This window comes from Typopeltis vanoorti, chromosome 20 (genome assembly GCF_054136105.1).
Source record: "Typopeltis vanoorti isolate ZY-2024b chromosome 20, IOZ_Tvanoo_1.0, whole genome shotgun sequence".
Lineage (NCBI taxonomy): Eukaryota > Metazoa > Arthropoda > Arachnida > Uropygi > Thelyphonidae > Typopeltis > Typopeltis vanoorti.
The window spans coordinates 80,473,951-80,498,116 of record NC_143568.1 but is presented as its reverse complement, the minus strand read 5'-3'; the positions used below and the strand labels follow the sequence as shown (position 1 = coordinate 80,498,116).

Sequence of the window (24,166 nt, the reverse complement as noted above, 5' to 3'; positions counted from 1 at the left end):
TATGTGTGTGTGAGTGCGTTTATTTTTTTTCTTTGAAATTAAGAAATTTCACATATTTTATTTTTCAATTTTTTTAAGATTATAATAAAATTAGTAGTTTTATATCTACAGCAGTTTTGATTGTTATATAATATTGATATATTGTTAAATCACATTTCTTGTGCAGTCTTGCACCCAAGGACCTATCTGGCATATTATGTCAATTCTGGTTTTATTCATGCATGTATATATACATGGTGTTTCCTAAAAGCCTGACTTTAAAGCTATTTTACGATAGTAAACAATCCAGGACCATTTAACAGTGACAAATACCAAGTTTTTATTTGCACATCATGAGAGTGATTTCATAAAGCACTCTTCTAGTAATGTGACAAATACCCAGCCTGTATAGAAATCCTTTTAACACCCATGCCATATCTACATTGAGTAAAATATTGCTTTTGGGTTTTCATTTCATTAAGTGTTTTTTAACTTTGTATCACCACTTTTTTTTAGGTGTAGACATTTTGCTTAACTCATACCTGCAGCAGCAACACTGTCATTGCATTTATGAGTTAAATGCTTTAAAAGTGGGAAGAAAAATTGCTGCATTTGGGGAAAACCTTTTGCTTCGCTCTTATTTGATTTGTGTTACTACTCTTAAAGTAGCATTAGAGAAAAGGATTTGTGATTGGTCAGGTCTTTGTGAAATGCCCTGTATACAACCACAAAAAAATCATTCCATTTATCCCTCAACCGAACTCTCTGAAATTAGAATTATAGTAAATATTTAAATATGGTGGGTTTTCTATTGTTCTGTTTTATCTCTCTTCTCAGTTTGTATATAAATAAACACACTCACATATACAGATACCTGTTTTAAATTGCAGTGTTTTAACCTGTAGGTTGTTTACCAGAGTATACTTAAATATTTTACTTCAGTATTTGAATGTTAATAGAAAATAAATAAAAACTAACATTTGTAGTACTTTTAAAATAATAAGATTGACCTCTATGATGAGCATCATCCTATTATAAAGATTTGCAGCTCTTTGCAATCATGTATTGTACTGTGCAGGCTATGGAGCCTATCCACCTCCACCTGAACCTGCCCCACCAGACTTGCCCCCTTCACGTTTGAAGAAGGGATCCATGCCTCCTGGCCATCATGCTTCCCGAACAAGTTTGGATGAGGGTACTTTCTATGTTCCTGTGACTCTCTCAAGATCAAAAAGTACACACGCTATGCTTTTAAATGTGGCAGGGTTCAGTTTTAAAAATGTGCAAAAGTGCTGATTTTTAAAATTGCTTTTTTTTAACTAGATACATTAAAGGGCTGCTTGCTTTAGCTTTTATAAAAGCACTTATAAGCTTAGAATTATAACTTTAAAAATTCCTGGCATTTTAGTTCATTAGCTCTCTTTGAAGCATTTTCTGTTTGCATGGGTTGTACATTTACACATTAAAAATAGCTTATGTTTACCTGAAGTGAAAAAAAAAAAAAATCTGTATATATATATATATATTTATATATATTAAAGTATCTAAAATTTTATATCAGTCTTTTTTTTTTCCTTTAGAAGATTAATTTATAATAATATTATAAATGTTTGGGCTGATTGCACTTCAAAACATTTTTGTCTTTATCTCAGCATGTTTTATGTTTTGCATCAGAGGCAACCCTTGCATGACCTATGTTTGCATTATTGGATGAAGCTGCTTTCTTCTAGTTCATGGTAGTAGTTTAGAATATTCAATTTGTGATTGAAAATGTGGATGCAGTTTTGTATATGTTTGCTCTGTTTTGCTTCTTCCCTAAAACTTATTCCCTCAGTCTCTCCTCTACCTTGTGGCTGGGACCATGGGTTACTCTTTTGAAAGTGAGTAACACACTGCTTTCTTGCAACTCAGCTGCATGTTGATCCATTATTCCTTTCATCATCACTTCTGATATCAGTTTTTAGCATCAAAACTTGCACTTTATTAATTTGAATTTAACCTCATCTTAATTTCGTAACTTTTTACTTGATTTTAAACACTTACTTATATATACTTTTTCATTATATAATATTTTTTGTTTGCTTCTAATGAAATTAAAACTTTGAATTTTCTTTAGAATGTATAGTTAAATGCACTGAAACATAATATTATTCTACAGTAAATATTTCTTATATATTGCTGCAGTAACTTTTAATTTCATGTCAGTTACAAATTCAGTTAATTGTAGAAAATTATGATGCATATTTGCAAGTACTAACTTCTAATTACGTCACATATAGTTTTGATTCATTTTATTAATTTTGGAATATCTATATAGCCATGTGAGAAGTTTCCAGTAGCAACAAGTATTGTCTGTAGATGACTAGACAACAGGAATTGATGTTCTGTTGCAACTTTCTCTGGAAATATTAAAATAGGCTATCATTTTTCCTTTTGCTTTTTGGGGAGGTGGGTCATAAATTATTCTGATTGTTCTATCTGGAATAATTTATCCATATTAGAGTAATTTAACAAAGCTTGAAATGGATTCTGACTAGTATTGCATCACATGTTTATTAAAGTGCTGATAACTATTCTGCATTTCTTAATGCTTACACTTATAATACTTTTTTTTGGGGGGGGGGGGGATATCAAATGACATTTCATTCTAGTTTCCTGCAAGTTCAAAATTATTATGATGATAATGCTTTTAAAATTCTAAAAAATAGTAATAACTGGTCTTTACTAATTATTAAGGTTATATTGTTCACTCATTTGTGCATTCTTAAGTAGGTTTAAGCATTGTAATTGGTGATCATTTTAAGTTTTTTTGAGAACCTCCAATAACATTTATTGAATAGTGTTGCATTGTTTTCAGATTTGTTCCATAAATTCAACTGTTTCAGTATTCACGAGACATCAAGCACTTTTATTTTATTTTAGCCTCTCAAGTTGAAACATTTTGCTGTTCAATTTCAGGCAATATTATTGTTGCAGGTTATTAGAAATCTATCATTTACTTCAAAACCAGATTAAATACAACCTTCTGCATCAGATTTGCTTTGTATGATGTATAAAAGACATGAACCTTGGTCAGAGCCTATATATTCACTTTTTATTAGTGCTTTTGGTTAAGATTTCACTAGTGTGATAGCTTTTTCAAAATATTTTTAACACGAATACTAGGCAAGCACATTCCTGTGTAGTTTTTTTTTTTCTTTTAAGTGATTCTATACCTAGGTGACTCCACTCCTGATGATTGTATTCTCAAAAGACCTCAGGTTAATTTTGAAGCTTTTACTTGTTTCAGATATTTTGCTTTGAAATAATGGTGAATTCTTTATATCCTCTCATTGAAGAAGGATTTGATTTCCAAATCGAATCTTCTAAGCTCGTTTTTCAGTTATAACAGTAAAGGAGTAAAAAAATTGCAAGTGATAAAATTACTATGAATTTTCTCCTTTGTATCATTATCAACATTACAAAAAAAGTGAAGAAACATTTTTAATTTAATGCATAAATATAAAGAAATATTTACTGCATAAAATAAAAGGAAATAAAATGGAGGACATTATGTAGACCAAGAAGGTTCATGAAAATGGTTTAGAATGAAATCAAGTGAAGTCACTGATGTAGGCTATCTCCATTGTTATTATCATCTGTGTGGATCACATTCTGAAGGAAAATGGCATTAAATGTGACTTCAGAATTAGAAATGTTAAGCTCAGTGGAAATAATGCAATACACTTAAAGAAATCCATTGCATGTGATCAGAGCACTTGAACTAAATTCAGGGATGCACACTGTCTCAAATGTTACTTGTCATCAGTGTGGATCACTTTTATTATTATTATTATTATTATTATTATATGACACCTCCAGGGAGTCCAAAGACTCATTGAGGAAGGGCACTTACTCCACAACTTTCTGTCTCCACTGCTCAGTCCACCAACTATAACGAATCGCAACTACTTTGAATCCAACTGTCTAATAAAAACAACTCTCATCATCCACACCAATCACCACCACTAGTATTTTCACAGACAATCAAAAACATCCATGCCCATGCTTGGATTCGAATCTGCAGCCTTTAGGCTGGAGACCACTCGGCCAGCCAAGCCAGCTTTATCAAGGAAGGTGACATTAAACTTGGTATCAAAATCAGGATGAATTCCTGAACTTAATGATGAAAATCACCAATAAAAGGATAGCGTTGAAATAAGCATGAACTTTATTCTCAGTGTGAACATGCAGACCAAAGAATATATTTCAGGACATAATTTTTATTGAAGGTGGCAAATTACATGCAATATAGAAGAATAATCAGACCCAGCATGGTGAGGATCCACTATTTTTATTTTATTTTATTTTATTCATTTATTATTTTGGAAAGGGGGTGGGGGGGGGTTAACCAAAACAACTAGCAGCATACAAGACATTGCTCACACCAATTTTATGCTGTGGATCATTGAATTGGGTGAGAAATAGAATATTTGGTATATTATTAAAGACCAGAGATATCAGAAGTCTCAAAAAAATTAGTGGAGTCAAAAGATGCCATGAAGACAACAGAAAGAAATTTGACATTATTAGCATTCAAGAATGTGAGCAGAACTAATCTAAGGTGGTATAGTCAGAATGGGATAGGAAAAGTTAGTTAGGTGTTTGATGCCAGGATGTGAGGAAAATGATCCAGAGGATGACCAAGAACTTGTTGGATTGATGCTATTAGATGATCAAAATAAGTAGAAGACTTAATCATTTAGTACCATCCAAGTGTTTTGTATACATCTTTGACATACACAGATTTATGATATACAGTATATGTATATTATGTATTATTATTATTAATTTCCACACCCTATTCCATTATTGAATTTATTCATACATTGCAGCATGGAAATATCAATTCATACACAATAGAAATTGTGCATGAAGTGAATTGCCTCTTTAAGGTACCCCAATTGCTGTCATAAATTTTCTTCATTTTCTAACGTGCTTATTTAAATTTTTAATTGATGGCGGCTACTTTTTTTTTTTTTTTTTTTTTTTTTTTTTTTTTTTTTTTTACTTCCAAAAGCTGCATGGAAAAAAATTACTAATCTGATACATGTGAAAGTTGCACATGGTTTATATGCCTTCTACTGAAAGTGACTTCTATAACACATACTTGCTTTAAGGGTTCCTATATCTATAAATTTGATTCTTATTGTGACAAGAAGAATCTTTATATAGTTTTTTTTTCAGTTGAAGGTGAGTTAGCCAATCTCATATGGAGGTAGTAGGTTTTTTTTTTTTTTCAACCAGAAACTGGTTTTTTATCCCACATACAAATCAGCCTTGCAATTTACAGACAAAAAATACTACTGGTGGTGGTGGTGGGCAGTAGATGGTATTGGTGTAGAGTGATGATGGTAGTATCAATTCGCTGTAGTTGGTGGATTAAGTGGTGGATACAGAGAGCTGTAGAGTAGGCACCCTCACTCGAAGTCCTTGGACTCCTTGGAGGTGTCACATAATAATAATAATATGTATGATTTGAGTACAGCATGTGAGTTTAATTTATCAGAAGTTATCTTTCAGTATTAAAAGAGAGAGAAGAGTCATGTTTTTAACACCATATCCTACTTTTTTTAACCTTATACTTTACTAACTCTAAATATGAGAGTTTAAAAGGATGATTATTCTGTTTTTAATGACTGAAAAGCATTAAGTTAGTAGCTTTTTCAGTCCTTAATAAAAGCATTCACCTGGCTGTATGCCCAGTTAAATAATGAAAATCACTTAACTGGTTATATAGCAACATTGTCCCACTTTTTAAATTGCAGAACATTTCAGAAAACAAGAATATGTGGTAGTTTTCAAAAATCATGATTTTTGAAAATAATATTGATCAGCTTTGAAATTGGGGAGCTTTTTTATTTCAGTTTTTTTTTTTTTTTTTACTCATATGTTATAAATAAATAACTCCCACTTACAAAAGAGTGTAAACTTGTAACACATACTCGCACACATTTTTCTTTCATTATATATATATATATATATATATACCATGTGATCCAAAAGTCACAGAAAAAGTAAAAATTCAATAATTTGAAAAGTATAGACAGTAGCACGATGCGGTTTTCACAGAAATGCACAGAAAGACATGGATTTTTTTTAATAATGAAAAATTTTATTGCCAGAATAGTTACATTTGTCACCGACAGGTTACATTTTTAGCGGTCCTGGAGTCGCTACCTGTCACTATTTAAACCGTGAGGTACGTAAATTTCAGATGTAGTGAATACTGAAGTTAAACTTTCAGCATTTAACACTTATTACTGAAGTTAAATGTTCTGCCAAGGTGAGACATGTTATCGTTATGAGATAAAGCACTTTTAGTTAAGCTGTATTATCAGAACTCCGAATGTGCAAGTGTGGCTTTGCACACCTATCGTTCGATGTGGGGTATTAGAAGTGGAAAGGGACCGATGTCTTGTTCCTCACTGATAGCTATGATGAAAAGGTTTGAGGACACTGGCAGTTTAGAAGCACGTGCAAGAAGTGTAGGAAATGATGACCATATAGAAATGTTTTGAAAAATTTGGAGACAAGCACAAAGCTAATAATAATGGTAAATGTTTGCTGAATTTCTGTTCAGAACATGGATGAGTTATTACTAACACCATGTTCTAACATAAAAATGTACACAAATTCACATTGAGAGAAGATGCAAGAAATAAGAAAAGTCTCGTTGACTATTTTGAGAGCGATGTTTTGCCACTGGTTCAGGACACAAGCATATACAGAAGATTTGAAATTAGAAGTGATCACCATTTAGTTTTGAGCAGGACATAAAACTGAATTTCATATTGAAAAGCAGACTGCGTAAGAATCTTTTAAAATGAACCAGAGTTGAGCAGATTTCAAAGATGAACTGTAGACTCAAATATATAAACATCATTGAAATAAAAATGAAAGAGTTTGAAACAAAAACCAAACCTTGGCAATTCAGTGACAAACCCTGAAGAAAACATTGATTCTTCAAGAGAGGCATGTATTGAGGTTGTCTATAAGGATAGAAAAATGAGAATCCTATGGTGGACTCAGGAAGTTAGAGGCAGTGAAAGAAATGAAAAAAAGCATATTGAAATCTGCTGGCAAATAAATCGGCTGCTTTTACGGATTATGGAAAAAAATGTAAGAAGGCAAAGCATTGTATAAAATTAGCTAAACAAAAGTCACAGGAAGACTTTGGTAAAAACATAGACAGTAAATATCAGGAAGGTAGCAAAATATTGTGGAGGCTGTAAGAAGCTTAGAAATAGAAAAAGAGTACCGTAAAAGGAATTAGAGATGATAAAGGTAACATGAAAACTGAAGATAGATATTCTAGATGTCTGGATTAATTACTTTAAAAGATTGCTAAATGAAACAATCAGTGTTTTCACAGTGGAAGTCATCAAAAACCTGAAATGTGGAAAGGCAGCTGGAGTTGATATTCAACCAGAATTGCTCAAATATGGAGTTATCAAATTTTACAGGGCTGTATTAGCATAATTCAGAGGGCCTGGCCAGAGGGTCAAATTCCAGATGATTGGAACAGAGATTTCATACTACCCATCTATAAAAAGGAAAATAAAATAATGAGAGTATTACAGAGGTATTTTCCTACTGAATGTTCCTGGTAAGATCTATGCAAGTGTACTTGAAGAGGTTAAGAAAAACTGTGGAAGGGAAGCTTGGAAAAGAAAAAGCTGAGTAGATGGTAAACAGAGATTGTCAGGATCAGATTTTCACTTTAAGACAATTGTCAAGAAATCTTGAGAATATAGCAAGGATTTGAACTTAAGTTTTGTAGATTTGGAAATGGCATATGACAAGGTGCCAAGAGATGGGACATTATATTGTGCAATTCAGTCTCTATTTAAGCTGCAAGTCATCAGCTAGAATTGAAGGAGATACAAGATGATTTGATGTTAGATCAGGCCATTGACAGAAATGCACATTGTTTGCGCTGTTATTCATCATCTGTATGGATCACATTATGAAGGAAAGTGTTATTATATCATATTCCAAAATTGGCAATGTTGATTTTAGCTGTTTCTTTTATGCAGATGATGTCATACTACTGAATAAATTTAGTACAAGTCTGTAAGATTCCCTGAGTAAATTGAATAACTGTTGTAATAAAATTGGTATAAAAATAGGCGGAAATGTTGAAAACATCATTTGTCACCTGAATGTGAGCCTATAGAACAAATAAAAGATTTCAGCTACTTAAGCACAATTTTTAGTGAAGATGGGAAATTAAATATGGAAATAGACAACGGAATTAGTAAAACTGATATGGTAGGAAGGTAGCTGAATAAATTTATATGGCTTAAGGAAGAAAGAAAGAAATTAGTAAAAACACTAAAAAATTAACTATATACAAGTCAGTGTTTTTAACCAATTTTAATTTATGGATCTGACAGCTGGGTCAGAAATAAAACATTTGATCAAAGACTGGAGATCTCAGATATGATAGTCCTGGCAAAATAAGATTAGTGAAGTGAACAGATGGCATCAATGGCAATTTCACTTGAAAAATTGTAGATGGATTGATACAGTGAAAAGTGGCTTAAAAGACAAATATAAGATCTGATGTTGGAGTCTTCACGTAGTTCTATCATAATTATCTGATATATCCACTAAGGGTAAGTTCCTGATAATAAATTGAAGATAAATTTCTGATAATAAATAAGGGCAAATATGAGGAATTTGATGATGATCATGAGGTGAAAAATGGGAATTTTTTATTGTCGACTTCCATGTCAAGAAATAATCAATTTAGGTGAGTTCATTGAAATTTTATTTTTATATGAATTCTACCCATGAAAGGTTTTAAACTATAGTAAGCTAAGGATTAGATAATCCAGAAACCCCGTTGTAGAGATTAAATGTAGAATTTGTTCTTGTCACATACACAGTATGTCCAAAGTTTTAGGATTTGACTTGTTGTGTGTACAGCACCGGAGAAATTTATCAGCAAAGGCACTAAGTAATATCAACTAATGTCTACATCCCCAGAGAGTGAACTTAGTTTAAGCTCAGTAGTGTTTGAATTATGATGTGTAGTGTAAAGAGCTATTTCTTTGTATATCATGGATATGAAAAGTGTACAGAGAATTGTGATTAAATTTTGTTTTAAAGCAGGACTTTGTCTACAGAAACCCTAGAAATGATACAAAAGGCATATGGAAATGAAAGTTTGGAATCAGTTAGTCTTCAGGTAGTATTCACAATTTTATGACTGAAGAGAGTTAGTAGATGACAAGAGAAGTGGCCATTCCACATCAACTTTAACTCAAGAAAATGTTGTCATTGAGTTGATAAAGAATGATCGTTGAATCATATTACAGATGAAAACAGAGGCTTCTTTGCATTTTGTCCCACATGCCTTGGCAGCTGAGCAAAGAGATTGAGTTACATCTTGTCAGGACGCTATCCTGATGGCATATGAGATGAAAATTTTTTTCGCAAAATCATTACAGGAGATGAGAGTTGATGTTTTGCCCATGATCATGAAATGATGTGACAGAGTTTGGTATGGGTTTGTAAGATGCTTCCCAGGCCAAAGCAATTTAGTTTCCAAAAGTCATGCATGATCATCATTTTTTTGGACTCTCAAGGCATGGTGTACAAAAAATTTGTACTGGACAGGAGAACAATGAATGCAGAAGTTTATAAATAAGTCATGGAGCATCTTCTAAAATGCATTCATCATGTCTGTCCTGCCATATTCCAATCATGAGACATTTTCCTGTTGTTCAATAATGCACCACTCACAAAAATGCATTACTTTTTGACACACAAAAGTATCCCCCCCCCCCCCCGAACTATTTTCCATTCCCCAGGTTGAAAATGAACACTAATTTGCTGCTATTCGAACCATCCAAAATTCTGCAAATAATGAATTTAAAGACAGTCAAACAAGTGGAATTTTTTTGCCATGCTCCTAAAACTGTATGACTACTCAAAAACTTGTATGAATGCTAATAAAGCGGATTTTGAATTGCAAATATGTTTTATCTTTCATGATTTTTTGATTTTTTATAATCTTTGTCCTGAAACTTAATATCTTACTGACCTGATTTCCCCCCCCCCCCCCGCGCAAAAAAAAATATATATTTGGATCTAACACTCTTTGATCTCAAATTCCTTCTGTCACATAGGAAGTTTAAGGAAGTTGTCTCATAGCATCTCAATAAATTCATTTTCATTCTTTTCATGCAATTTCACTTCTGCCTAATCAATGTTTGGATAATTAGTCACTCATGATGATTAATCCTTTAGTACCTGTTAAGTTTATTTGATGATGCATTTCATTATCCACTAAATCTGTAGCTACACTCTGCTCTGTATTTGATCTTGTTAAACTCCATCTCACACTAAATAGCCTTCAAACTTACTTCTACATTGAAACCTGTTACTAATATTGTAATCATAGCTAACTTCCATAACTGAGCTCATATCATCTGATATCATTAGCTTCATATCTCCTCCTCACCTATCTTGCCTATTCTTAATTATAAAGTAACAGAATGACAATTACCTTAGGGGAAAAAATCCTTTAATATTTGTAGAAAAAAACTGCCACTTATAAGCTCTGTGACAAAATAAGCTGTTGGCTGCAGGAGGATAACTATCTGCAGCTATTAGAATTCCAAAAAATAAATTGACATAATTACAATTTTATGACATACAGGCATGAGAAGTGTTACTTAGGATGACTTCCCAAAATTTGGAAAGTTTTAGTTATGGTTTTTATTGAGGTTCGGACTGTGAATATGGGCTTCACAGCTGTCTTTATATAATCTTTAGAAAAGAAAATAACTTTTGTATATTCCACTGAATTTTGTGCCTAGTGGATAATGCTGTGACTGGCTAAACCAGGTGTCGTGACGTTCTGTTTTCATGTTATGTTCTAAATCCGCCATCTTGGTTCAAGTCACTCTTATCAATATAACAACTAATTGCAAACTGATCACCGATCCAAAAGTAGGGAAATTTATAATTATACTGCACCACCCTATTTTTAGATTAGTCTATATAAAATAGTAGGATCAATTCTTAATTAAGTTAGCATTATTTACTATTATTTACTATTCCACTTGGGGTTCCTGCAAGATTCGAATATTTATGAACGGTGCAATAAAAAGGAATTCAGGCAAACACAATGTTTAGATCAACAAAATAAAACATTTAATATATGATATATATAACAAATACAAGAATACTGCTTTAAAATGAAACAATACAATTAACTTAATACATCTTTCTAAGTCACTCATCCAATTCAATGTTCTAAACTTTCACATACAATTCACAGCTTCAAAATCACAAGCTTTCTTAACTCAAGTTAATAAAACGAAACTTCTTATTGAATCAGTCTCCACATATCTATCAGCTGTACTTAATGTTTAAATTCACAGGAAGCACTAATCAAGGTAGACAATATTCCAAGCAATCTTATTTCGGACTTTGAACTTCGAAGATATGTTAATGTTAGAATAAACAAACAAGTATGACTACTCTTACCAGATACAATCTTCAATACATCAATCAATTGTGAGCACACTTATGAATTAACTTATTTACGTTAGCGGAACACATTAATAAAAATTCTCCAACGATTTAACTGAACTACTGTTAATTGCGCTTCGCTACTCAAAAAAAAAACACATCAATAAGGCACTGATATCTTTCCTTGTTTACTTTTCTCAAACTAGTTAATTTCAATATAATTCTTCTCAGGGCAACATAGAATTGAGACGTAATCCTAGACTAACTGGAACTAATCAGAATTTTTGCATTGAATGTCCAGTTCTTTATTTATCCGGTTACGTCATTAATCTTCCTTTACAACACAGCTGATTTCACTTACAGCTAAGTATATGATTCACTGTTTTAGCTCACTTCTAAACACTATTCTCATGAATTTCTGCCCTTAGAGAACTTATAATTTTCTTCCACTTCCCTTGCTTGTATCCTATCCTCCTTCCCACTCCACAAAAACTTCCTCTCTCCTCTCTAATTAAAAAAAATCTTATATCTTTTTTCTCCTTTTAGTCCGAAGGTCACGCTCTATTCGACTCGTGCTTGTTTATTTCATGCGTCTCCATGACAACCAATGAATGCAAACATTTCACTAATGTAATACAATGCTCTACTACTACATGAGTGATTACATAACGTTAAATTTTCACAAATAAGAATAAACAGAATATTTGAGCTATTTACTCAGCTTTTTCATTACGTATAGAATTAATTATAATAATACTTTTCGTTACATCATATATATATTTTAGTTATAAGTTCTGCACATATTATTGCTTAATAAATTAATAGTAGGTTAAATTTAGAATAAATATTTAAATAGTAATCCTAAATTAAGGAATAATAAATAATTTTTATACAAATCATGATTAATACATAATAAGCAATGTTAAATGTGAATGAAAAAAAAAAAAATTACACAACATAGTTTCATTCACAATTTAACACAGGCTTATCAGATTCATGAAGTAAAATATGCTCATCTTGACAAATACGACGTGCTGAACAATCTATTTGCCTTTGATAACAAAGGCCACATAAGCACAGGATTCTGTAAATACCAGGATAACAGGAAGGAGGATAACTAGTAATTTATCTTTAGATAAATTACTAGGTAGTAATTTCTTCCTGTAACAAATCATTTTATGGAACAATTGGAACAACATATTCTCACTGTTTTTTTTTTTCCTCCCTAAGCCATCTGATTAGTGCAGGTTGATGACAATGTTTTTGCTGTGTGGAACTCTTCCTTTTTCTGATCTTCGTGAATTTTTTGAGAAAATACCTGGTTGGTTACCGTATTCCTGATCCAGCCAAAAAGGCCGTGGGTTCAAATCCCACCATGGGCATGGATGTTTGTGATTGTCTGAGAAAGTACTGGTGGTGAGCAGTATATGGCATTGGTGTAGATGATGATGGTAGTTGCGGTTTGCTGTAAGTGGTGAACATGCCGAGTTATACAGTACGTGCCCTCATTCGATGAGTGTTAGGACTCCTTGGAGGTGTCAAGTAATAATAATAAAATTAATGCAGTGAACCCAAGAATTATATTTAAATTGAAGTAGAATAACTCTTTTCTGGGCATTCTCATTCTTTGTCAACATAACAGCAGTCTACAGTTCTCAGTGTACAGAAAACTAACTCATTATGGTAAATATATTAATAGTGCTTCACACCATCAATCCTGTGAGGAATATGTTGTGATTAAAATTAGTTCACCTTTTCATTAAGATATGTTCTCTGATTCCCTTTTAAATAACAGACTATCATTTCTCTGAGCAGCTTTCATCTCTGATGGTTATAATACAAAAATAATCTAAAATAATAATTATGGCCTTCATTGTAATTCTCCTGAATTTCGATTCCATATGTTAAAGGACTATAAGAGAAAATTCTGAGAATTCTTTGCTACATCGACACAAGTTCCTTTCCATCCAGTTCATACACCAAATTCGTTCCTAGCTCTTTTAAAGACAGATATCATCCTCTTTATTATTCTGGTGTTTACAAGGTCCCTTGTTCATGTGGTCTTTGTTATTATGGGCAGAAGAGTATATCTTACTTAAGATTCTAAATCAGTTTTCGCCAGGCATGCCTTACCAGGTTATTGGCATTAGTGAGGCATGGCTAACAGAAGATGATATAGTTAGCGGGATAGAATGTGAAGGGTATAGTGCGTTCAAAGAGGATAGAGAGAAAAGAATGGGGGGGGAAGTGTTATTGTGATAGCCGATGAACTGCAACCAAAGAGAGTAGAAGTTCAAATGCAGGCCAGCATATTTGAGACTATCTGGTGTGAGATTGAGGCCAGCAGAACAAAATATACAGTTGGATGCTGCTATAGACCAGAGGATGGAAAAGATGATGGAGATAATATGCATTGGCAAATAAATTCAATGAGTTTAGGACAAGTAATTATTATGTGGGATTTCAACTATGAGAACATAGATTAGAAGGAGGAGAGGACACATGGGAGCATGGAATTGATTTCATGCAGTTACTAAGGGATAATCAGCTGACACAGCATGTAATATACTAGGGGTTCGAGAGTGCTCGATCTAGTAATTGTATCCGAGAATTTGTCTATAACGAATATGACCAATTTGCCACTAATTGGTGGGAGTGATCATATGGTCTTGACCTGGGAGGTGGCCAGATGTGAGGACACATGGGAGCATAGAATTGATTTCATGCAGTTACTAAGGGATAATCAGCTGACACAGCATGTAATATACTATTATTATTATTATTATTATTGTTCCGGGAAACTCCAAGGAGTCGACAGACTCATCGAGGGAGGCCCTAACATCATGTCAAGAACAACTATTCAACATTCACACAGTATCTATCATACCTTGCCCTGAACTCATTCACGGTCGTAGCACCCACAACAGACTCTGGAAGCTTATTCCACTCATTTACCACTCTCCAGGTAAAGAACCTAGCTCTAACACCCTTGTCAACCACGCTCTTGCCCAGCTTCCATGCATGGCCCCTAGTCCTCCCACCACCAGTCATATTTTCAAAAATATCTTCTGGATCAATCTTATAAAAACCCTTCAGTAATTTGAATGTCTCAATCATATCACCCCTCCTTCGCCTATCGTCCAATTTCTGCAACCCACAAATCTTCAACCTATTCTCATAAGGTTCATTCCACAGACCTGCTATCATCTTGGTCACTCGTCTCTGGACCCTCTCCACTTCCTCCCCATCACGAAGAAACCCTGGTGCCCATAGCTGGGCACAGAAGTCCAGATGGGGTCTTATCAAGGCTCGATACAGAGGAACAACAACTTGTTCGTCTCTGCATGTTAAAGTATTTTTCAGAAGCCAAGTGATTTGGTGAGCTGTTTTAGTTACTTTTGCAATGTGCCCCCTAAACTTCAACTCCCTATCCACCAACACTCCCAAATCCCTGGCCTCATCAATCTCCTGGAGTATGATTCCACCAATGCGATATACTGCTGCTATTCTTTTCACCCCAAAGTGCATAACCTTACACTTTGCCACATTAAATTGACATCCATTTTTCCTAGCCCAGTCCTCCAAACTATCCAAATCATCCTGTAAAATTTTGACATCTTGTGCACTCACAATTGCTCTACCCAACTTTGCATCATCAGCAAACAAGTGAACACTTCCTCTCAGATCCTTTCCAATATCATTGATGAACAAATTGAAAAGCAGTGGTCCAAGAACAGAGCCCTGTGGCACTCCACTAGTCACAAGACGTCTTTTAGACTCCACTCCTGAATAAACCACTCTTTGATATCTCTCCTTCAACCACCCTCTTATCCATCTCACCAACCCTATATCTATACCCATCTGCTCCAGTTTACTGATTAGGGTTCCATGTGGTATCCTATAAACCCATTACCCCTATCCAGTTCAGCCGTCACTTGTTATAAAACGTGAGCAAGTTACTGAGGCATGATCTACCCTTCACAAAACCATGTTGTCCCCCATACAATATCCCATTTTCATCTATCCAATCCTGTATTCTTTTCTTGACTAATTTCTCTAAGACCTTGACAATGATTCCTGATATGCTAATCGGTCGGTAATTTACAACAGCAGTCTTGGAACCACCTTTATGCAGTGGAACTATTTTCCCCTCTTTCCACCCGCTCGGGACTAACCCAGACCCGAGACTCAAATTAAACAAAATGGTCAAGGGTACTGACAATTCATTAGCTGCTTCTCGTACAACACGAGCTGGTATACCATCCAATCCCACAGATGTATTGACATTGAGGTTATGCAATAGACTACTCACCTCCACTTCATTAACCACAATTCCCGTATAATCTACTGGTTTATTCGTTTCTGCAATGTCACCACCTGGATGATATACTCTTGCAAAGTGCTCACTCAGTAACTCGACTATCTCAACTGATTCAGTTACCTCCCTACCATCGGCATTCTTTAAAATCAATCTGCCATGTACATTTTTCCTTTTACTTGCTACATATCTAAAAAACTGTTTAGGATTCTCTTTAGCCTGCATGGCCAATGTTCTTTCGTAATCCTTTTTTCTTTTCTTACCACACTCGTCACCCTTCTGGCCTGCTCTCTATACCGTTCATGTGCCTGCCGGTCACCCTTCTCCTTAAATTCCCTCCATAGTTGTTTCTTTTTTTGCAACTCAAGCTTAATTGTGTTATTCATCCATTTAACCCCTACCTGATTTATTATTCGGACTCTAGGTATACAGTCAGCCATTGCTTCATGCAAGCACTTCTTAACTACCTCCCATCCACTATCAACTTCTAGTCCTTGCAGTTGTACATGCCATGGCACCGAACCAATCAAACTCCTAAGCTTGTCATACTTTCCAGCCCGATAATTCCACATGTACCCTGTCTTAATTGAAAATTCTACACCTTTAGCCACCTCCCAAGTTAAGACCCTATGATCACTCTCACCGATTGGTGGCAATGTGGTCATATTTGTTACAGCCAAATCCTCAGATGTAATTACTAGGTCAAGCACTCTCTGACCCCTAGTATTTTCCATTACATGCTGTCGCAGATAGTTATCCCTTAATAACCGCATAAAATCCAGTTCCTTCCTCCCGTGTGTCCTCTCCTCACTCCAATCAATGCGACCATAGTTGAAATCTCCCATAATAATCACCCTCCCACCCATTTCTTCTATTTGCTTGTGCATACTGTCACCACCATCTTTTCCATCACCTGGTCTATAGCAGCACCCAATTGTATATTTAGTTCTGCTAGCCACAATCTCACACCAAATGGCCTCAAATGTGCTCTTTTCTCTATCCTGCAATTCAACTTCTATTCTCCTTGGCTGGAGCTCATCAGCTATCATCAACAATACTCCTCCCCCCATTTTATTCTCTCTGTCATTCCTGAACACACTATACCCATCACATTCAATCCCACTAGTTATATCATCTACAGTCAGCCATGTTTCACTAATACCTATAACCTGTGGTCTGGAAGTGCCAACCATAGCCCAAAACTCTTCCTTCTTGTTCCTAATACTCCTAGTATTAGTGTACATGAATTTTAAGACCCCCATTAGCCCCAACCCTACCTTGATGCCTTATATTAACTATCCCACTCAGATTTGTTGTCCTTATTTGCTCTGGCATATTATATTCATTCTTACAAAAATTCTTCTAATCGCCAACTAGATTCAAAACCATGAAGTCTTCCTCTGTGCTGTTAATTGCGTTGTGTGCAAACGCCACATCTTCTGAGCTACACAGGCACCAATGAATTGTTACAGCCAAATCCTCAGATGTAATTACTAGGTCAAGCACTCTCTGACCCCTAGTATTTTCCATTACATGCTGTCGCAGATAGTTATCCCTTAATAACCGCATACTAGGGGTTCGAGAGTGCTCGATCTAGTAATTGTATCTGAGAATTTGTCTATAACGAATATGACCAATTTGCCACTAATTGGTGGGAGTGATCATATGGTCTTGACCTGGGAGGTGGCCAGATGTGTGGAATTTTCAGTTAACACAGGGTATATGTGGAATTACAAGGCTGTTAAGTTTGCACACTGCATACCTGGAGTCAGGAGAGTGAATCAAGTGGGAGTTAAAGGAATGCATATCATCATAAACTGGAGCTACATAAAAAGAAACATTTGTGGAGGGAAATTAAGGAGAAAGGTGACCTGCAGGCACATGAGCAATACAGGACACAGGCCAGAAAGGTGAGTAGTGTGGTAAGAAAGGTAAAAGCAGATTATCAAAGGAAGTTAGCAGTGCAGGCTAAAGAGGATTCCAAACAGTTCTTTCGATATGCTGCAAGTAAAAGAAAGAACGTATATGGCAAAATGATTTTACTGAATGCTGATGGTAGGGAGGTAACTGAATCCGTCAAAATAGTAAAATTACTAAATGAACACTTTGCACGATTATATCATCCAAGTGGTGTTATTGCAGGAATGAGAGAACCAAAGTAACATCTGCAGGGAGTCCAAAGACTCATCGAGGGAGAGTGTGCTAACAGCATCGAATGATTGAATCCCTTCCAACTACTAACCACGCTCGAACTTGCTTAACTTTTTGCTGAGCCATTAGTAGCAGAGGCTCTACCCGTTGACCAACCTTTGCTGGCTACAAGCTTGAGTTTTACATGAAGCAGCAAAGGAATTGTCAGTGGCCGTGGCCATATTGTTTAATCTAAGTCTCAGCTCTAGGTTAGTCCCGAGGGGGTGGGAAGAGGGGAAAATTGTTCCATTGCATATAGGAGGCTCCAATACTGATGCAGCAAATTACTGACTGATCAGCATATCAAGAGTTGTTGTTAAAGTATTGGAGAAGTTGGTCAATAGCAAAATACAGGAATGGATAGATGGAAATGGGATACTGTATGGAGGTAGCATGGTTTTCTGAAGAGTAGGTCATGCCTCAGTAACTTGCTCACGTTTTGTAATACAGTGACAGCTAAGTTGGATAAAGATAATGGCTTTATAGTGATACTGCTATAAAGACTTTGCTATAGCCTTTGACAAGATATCACATGGAATTCTAACGTGTGCCGCAGGGTTCTGTTCTTATACCGTTACTGTTTAATTTATTCATTAACGATATAGGAAAGGATCTGAAAGGTATTGTTCAGCTATTTGCTGATGATGCAAAGTTGAGTGGAGCAATACTTAATACAGATGATGTCAAAATTTTGCAGGATGATTTTGGATAGATTGGCAGACTGGGCAAAGGTGAATGGATGTCAGTTGAATATGTATGTGTAAAGGTATGCATTTTGGGGTGAAAAAGATTACCGGTTATATACCATATTGTTGAACTGTACTCCAGGAAATCCATGTGATATCTTTTATATCTGTGATATCTCTTAGGTGGCACATAGTAAAAGTGGCTAAAGCAACTCATCAGATCACCTGGTTACTGAAGAATACTTTGACGAGCAGAGACAAGCAGATTGTTGTTTCTCTTTATTTAGCCTTGATAGACCCCATCTTGACTACTGCATGTAGATCTGGGCACCAGGGTTTCTTGGTGAAGAGGAGGAGCTGGAGAGGATCCAGAGGCAAGTGACCAAGATGGTAACAGGTCTATGGAATGAACCTTATGAAAACAGGTTGAAGATTTGTGGGTTCCAGAAACTGGTTGATAGGTGGAAAAGGGGTGTTATGATATGATTGAGGTGAAGAGTGTAGCTAGCAAGGGTTAGAACTAGGTTTTTTGCTTGGAGAGTAGTGAATGAGTGGAATAGGTTGCCAGAGTCTGTTGTGGGTGCCATGATTGTGAATGAGTTAAAAGCAAAATATGATAGATACTGCGCAAATGTTAGATATTTCTTGACATGATGTTTAGTGCCTCTCTCAGTGAGTTAGGACTCCTTGTAGTTGCCTGTAATAATAATAAATAATCTGCTAGGCAGCATAGAATTCAATCCTACACAAAAGTGATTTTCTTCTTGAAATATTATATTAAGAAAGTTTTGAAGTCTACATTCACAGTCCGAACCTAATGAAAATGATTCCCTTAAACTTCCCTAATTTTGGAAGTCATCCAAAGTACCACATCTCATTCCTGTGTTTCATCATAAGTTTATTTCTTTTAATTCTAATAGATGCAAATGGAGCTGTTCTCCTGTAATTAATAGTATATGTTGTCACACACTTACAATTTAAGTATCATTCATATTTGTGTTTATCTCTTTTCAAATGTATTGACAATGTTTAGATAACCGAGCTGAAAATTCTACAAATATTAAATAATTTTTCTTAAAATAAGTGTCATTCCATTGTTTTATCATTTTGTTCTGCTTGAGACAACATTTAAATATTGAGATATCTGCTTATGTCTCAATATTTAAATGATGTTTTTTTAAATCGATTTGCCTGTGCTTCCTAGTGAACAAACTGGTCAGCTTTCTCTTGACTGTAAGCCTAGTTCATCGTTGAGACGAACTTAAATATTTGACTATTTGGCCAGTAGATGATGTGGTTAAAGCAGAGTACATGAAAGCAAAGGATGAGAATTCATACTTTCAAATTCAAATGTAAACCTAACAAATACTGTACCTTTTACATTAAGTGACAGTTAGTATATCTGCCTCTGACAGCCAGGTCTCACTGATGCCAATAATCTGAGGTCACAACTTATATATTTAAAAAAGCATAAGTACTAGTCATTAGTCATAAGCAATAGTCGCTAAAGTTGGCTGGCTAATGATTCTTTTCTCTCTTTTATTTTTTTGTATTATATTATTTATTTTTTATATAATCTAGAAATCCTTCTCTAGAGTACCAAACACTCACCTTTTTTTTTTTAATAATCACTTCAGAGACCTCCAATAAGCAAGGCAGTTGTCTCATACCAGGCATTGAAATTCATCTTCTACCTCAATACATTCATGAACATCCATGCCATTTGTAGTATTTGAACTGGTAACCAGCTTGGTGGAGAGCGAATATGCCAACTAGGCTAGTCCGGCATCAGATTTATATGCCATAAATTCACAATTGGTTGGGTAATAAGCATGCCAAAAATACATCACTCAGATTCTCATTCCTCATTAAGTAATGAGAATAAAACTATTACAACCATTTTTGTTTTAACTGACTTACTGCTTTTTCAGAAACATGAACAGAAAAAAAAAAAAGGCTTTCTATTGAGTGTAAGGCTAGTGCACTGATGAGATGAACTTAAACATTTGGACAGTATTGATGAGTATAAGTATGTGAAAGCAAAGGATGAGAATTCATACTTTCAAATTCAAATGTAAACCTTAGTTAAGTGATCAAACTGATTATGGTTCATGATTTCAATTTACAAAAAAAAAAAAAAAAAAGTTTTGAATTAGATTTTGTGCATAAAGCATAATGTAGAAATTCACTTCAGAATATTCTGGTATTTCATTGTTAAGCAATTGCCATGGAAGTACTTCCCAAATTTTTACAGTGAACCACCCAAGTTTTGTTTCATTCAGATTATGTACATGTAATTATTCATAATGTTACAATTTTTTGTAATAATTATTGTGCCATCTCCATTGAGTCCCAGGACTCTTTCCAAGAGGCAATCCCACTCTGCACAATTATATGAAACAGCTTTGATCTGAAAGAATGAGAATAAATACAAATCCATGAGATTTGTATTTAGGAACCATGCCAAAATATATCCACTCATCTAATTTGGATTAAAATCAGACAGTTATTAATAGCAAAATAAGGTATCAGACATAATTTTTAAATTATGTCTGAAGCAACACAACAAAAACAGACAATTTTGGTAATGTTTGTTAATTGCATTCTTTTTGTTGTTCACCAGAACAGCTGGATGAAAAACCTGGAACAGGGGGGAACCCTTTCTTTTTATGAGACTAATGCACCGTTTGTTGATAAGTCCTTATAATGTTTGTTGTTCTTTCCATCTTAGACATGGTATTTCCAGCATAATTAGGCAAGAAACAATATTTTTTAAAGGACAAGGACATAAGCCAGAAAATGTTCTAAGATCATTTGTTGAGATTATGAGTGATATCACCATATGCTACATTTTGTCCATGCATCTTTCTTTCCATCTGTAATGAAGATATTTGTCAATTGTAGCTGGATGGATGTTTTCAAAATTTGATGTTTGAAATCCTTACAAAAATTTCTTTAACTGTTTCAGTTTTTAGTTAGCCCATTTGCTTATGAAAAATTTGGAAAAACATTCCAAATTTCCAAAAGCTATAATTCTGCCCTAAGTTAATGGAATTAAATGAATTTAGCACTCAGGATGTATCCTAAAATCAAACTAGGCAGCTGAATTTTATTACAGTAAGGCCATTTTTATTGGCATAATTGCAGTACAATTTGAAATGGTAAATTCTGCTTTGGCTAGTTGGAATTTAATAAAATTTAGTTATTGCTGTCTTGACTAATATTTCTTATGTTAATTTTGGTTTCAATCAGACTGTATGTGTTGGTCAAAATAAGGCAGGGAGCTGAAAATGTAAAAGTTTAATGCAGTGGCGAAAAAACGTTTTATGTTCAGTTGTGGTAATAATGTTTAAGTGAAAACTGCACATATAAAGCAAATGCTGCAAGGCCAACCTGGTTGGCTAAGTGGATAGTGTATCCACTCTCCAGCTAAAAGGCTGTGGGTTCGAATCCTGCCATGGGCATGGATGTTTGTGATTGTCTATGGAAATACCAGTGGTAAATGGCATTCAGTCAGTTGGTGATTGAATGGTGGAGACGGAGTTGTAGAACAGGTGCCCTCCCCTCGATGAGTCCTTGGACTCCCTGGAAGTGTCAAATAATGATAATAACATGAATTTTCTGGTTAGGATGTTTCTTTTGCAGAAGGAATATGTATGAGCCATTTTCAGTTGAAAAGTGATGTAAAGATTCTGCAGGTACATGACAGGATTGGAACCTTTGTATTTCAAACCAAACTGCATATATGTGTTGGACTGTTCGACTACTTTTGACTTACATAGCAGAGACCTGGAGACTAATGAAAAAGAGACATAGCTAGAATACAGGCAATGGAAATGAAAGTCTTTAAGGATAATGTTTACAAAAACAACGAAAGACAGAATAAGAAATTGACAATGGGAATAGTTTAGGACTAAAAACTTGAAGAAATGCTTGTGAACTCTCACTTGAAGTGGTTTGGACATCTAATGAGAATGACTTTAGAAAGAATATCAAGAAAAATGTATTTAATGAAATTTGAAGTGAAGAAATCAAGAGGATGACCTTGGAAAAGGTGGAGAGACCAGATAAGAGAAGATCTAGAAAACAGAAACTTGAAATTGGTACTGTATTCATGAAAGAAGAATTGGGGAGGATAGAAAGAAATGTAGAGATTTGAGCAGCCTGATCCGAAGTTTCTGTTGTGACAGTTATTGTTAAAGAAGGGATACTGTTATCTCCAACAGCGAGTTATGTGCTGAGAATTCATAGTTTTAAGAATGATTTAAATGTTAGGGAAATTCAGTAAATATGGGGAGATCAACTAACATTACGTGATTAATGAGTAGTTAGGAATTAATAATATTGTTAATGTGATGTTAATATAGGTAACGAGCATATTGACATAGTAAATAACCAAGTGGTGCTATTAACAGTGGTATTGTTAATTTAATAATAGTTTTTATGAAGTATGTTAAGTCAGATTAATATACAGTTAGAATTGAAAATTCTTACTGTATATTAATACATTTAGAATTTCCCAATAATAATTAACACTAGTCATGTGACTAACATATTTCAGTACTTTGTCATTGTATTATTGAACTCTACAGTGCTCTGAAAGTATTTATTAAAATATTACCATCATATCCATAAGTGAACACCATCACTTCAAGCTGTCTATATTTTTTTTTGCCTGTCCATTGAACTGTCGGTCCTATTATTCATTAATGCTTTGCAGGTTAATAAATGAATTGTTATTCCATTCAGATATCTCACTGGAAACAAGATCTTGATTTGGAAGCTCATAGGATAGTGGCATTGGCGTCTTGTATGACTGAAAAAAGGCAAATTTATGTGTAGAATAACAATAAAGATTAATGAGAGTTCTGAGAAAAATTAGGGGCCTGAACAGGTGGCATTGATGGCAGAATCATAGTAAAAATGAAGATATTAGGAAGTAACTTGACATTGTTAACATTCAAGGATGTGTGCATAGGGCTAATTTAAGGTTCTCTCTCATTCTGTTACTTAAACAGAATGAGAGAGTAAAGGTTAACAAAACAAGGGTTTGTGATACCAAGATGGCAGGAAAAAGATCAAGAGGAAGACTAAGATCTGTTGGATTGATTCAGTCAGAAGTGCCTTAGAAGGCCAAAATGTTAGGTATGACAATATTGGAGTGCTGCCATGTAGACTTTGTCGGAAGATTGTTGATAGTAGAGTAGTAACAATGTAAAATTAATCATGTAGTACTGTCATAGTAGCCTGTTATACCTCATGAAGGTGCATGTCAGGAAACTGATGATTAACAGTTTTTATAAACATAAACTGGCATGATTGGCTGAGTAGAATGCAACCTACCCCCTCAGTTCAGAAGACTGTGGGTTCAAATTCCACTGTTGGTATGGATGGTTGTTAATGTTTTTAGGTGAAATGATTTTTATCTCCCAGTGTGCAACCACATTTACTTTGAAGTATTTTA

At 34.6% G+C, this 24,166-nt stretch overlaps 1 protein-coding gene across 11 annotated transcripts in view; it reads left to right on the top strand.

The window, feature by feature from the left end:
* RhoGAPp190 (Rho GTPase-activating protein 190) overlaps window positions 1-24,166 on the top strand; it is a 723,033-nt gene that overhangs the window by 419,025 nt on the left and 279,842 nt on the right. The window lies entirely within an intron of this gene.